Source organism: Physeter macrocephalus, chromosome 8, assembly GCF_002837175.3.
Source record: "Physeter macrocephalus isolate SW-GA chromosome 8, ASM283717v5, whole genome shotgun sequence".
Taxonomy (NCBI): Eukaryota; Metazoa; Chordata; class Mammalia; order Artiodactyla; family Physeteridae; genus Physeter; species Physeter macrocephalus.
Window position 1 is genome coordinate 55365526 of NC_041221.1, and position 1786 is coordinate 55367311.

The window sequence follows — 1786 nt, forward strand, 5'->3', positions numbered from 1 at the left end:
AAACACACCTGTACTAAATGTATTTCATGGGCTGACTGTTTCCTACAGTGGCTCTAAATATAGGCCAATGATGACATAATGCCAAATTATGTTTCATAAAAGCAGTTTTACAAGAGAATAGACCATATGGTCCAGATGCGTGGAGACCTGCTTGTGTGGTTTTTTCCAAGGATGAATTTTTTTGTGTCTGGAGAAACACGTGGACTGTATTTCACCAAGGCAATCCTTTGCAAATTTATGTTGTTCAACCATGTATTTGATGAGTATTAAGCAGCAGTGAGTTCAAGGTTAGTGTTCTTGACAATCACTTAGGTGCAGCTATTTCAGTCTACTGGTTAAAAAATGAAAATGCCTAACTCCCCCTGGGAATGGGATGGGTGCAGAGAAAAGGACCCTGGAAATTTAGCTGTTTTTTTAAAGTTGTGGCAAAATACACATAAGATAAAATTTACCTTCTTAACCAATATAAATTGTACAGTTTAGTGGCATTAAGTATATTCACATTGTGATGCTACCATCGCCACCATCCCTCCACAGGATGCTTCATCTTGCAAAACTGATACTCTACCTATTAAACAATAACTACCCATCCCCCCTCTAGCCTAACCACCATTCTACTTTCTGTCCCTATGAATCTGACTACTCCATGTTCCTCCTAAAAGTGGAATCATACAGTTTGAAAACATGGAACGCTTCACAAATTTGCATGCCATCTTGCCCCGGTGGCCATGCTAATCTTCTCTGCGTGGTTCTGATTTTAGCCTAGGTGCTGCTGAAGTGAGCACTTTAGCTGGTTTTTGAGGGGAGAACAGGAACTCATCAGACTTAAAATGGGGGTAACAACTCCCGTATGAAGGCAGAGTGGTCTAAAATTGCTTTCTGTGCTGCTGAAGACTGAGGTGAGGAGGGAGGCTGAAAGAGATGAGGTTAAAGAGACAGGAAGGAGCCAGATGCCAAAGCGCTTTGTAAGCCCCTTTTAAGAGCTTGCACTTACATACAGTGAGACCGGAACAGGGAAGTAAAATCGGTATTTAAAAAAAATTAATTCCAGGAAAAAAGAGAGGCCTGGAAGAGGATAAAATTTGAAACAGAAAGACCAGTTAGAAGGCAGTGACAACTATGCAGGTAAAGTTTTCCTTTTTTATTTTTGCAAATCACTAGAGTGTTAGAGTGGGTATTCAGAATTGTAGCTCATGAGGAAATAGGTGTCTGCACTGTGGATCTAGTGTCTAATCTTCCTCTCCATGCTTAGAGGAAAACTTTTGACATTTTAGAAAATTTTGTATTTTAGCAAAGAATCCAGACAAGCCAAAGTCAAAGTCTAAATTCACATTTTAATCAAGGAAAGCATGTTTCTCCTCACTGATCTCTCTCTCCTTTTCCTCTTCCCATGTTTTAGAGGAAGAAGATATTCTGGGAAAAAGAGTAATAGAGGGCATATCGAGACTGTCAGACAGAAATGCTAAGAAATCTGGAGAGGGCTGGAATAAAAACTTGCATTCTAGGACGTCTAATCTTGGCTTGGTCACCAATGGTGTTTCTTCCTATTGTAACACGGAATTGTTCTTAAGATAGCAAGAAACTGAACTACAAGAAGGCATATTTCAACTCAAAATAAGGACAACTTATTAGAGCTTCTCTACATTGAAATTGGTTGCTTTGGAAATATGAAAAGTTTTCTATCATTGAAAGTGTATAAAAAAATCTAGATAACCACTTATCAAGTATAATGTATGTAAGAAATCATTGTAAGAGATAAAAAGTTTGAGTTGAAGAACTGAAAGAC

General features: G+C 38.5%; 1 non-coding gene across 1 annotated transcript; it reads right to left on the reverse strand.

The window, feature by feature from the left end:
* Nucleotides 1-678: 678 nt before the first annotated feature.
* Nucleotides 679-785, reverse strand: LOC112065580 (U6 spliceosomal RNA). Its single transcript, XR_002892118.1, has one exon. It is a non-coding gene; the product is annotated as a U6 spliceosomal RNA (small nuclear RNA).
* Between the last annotated feature and the right edge of the window lie 1001 nt (nt 786-1786).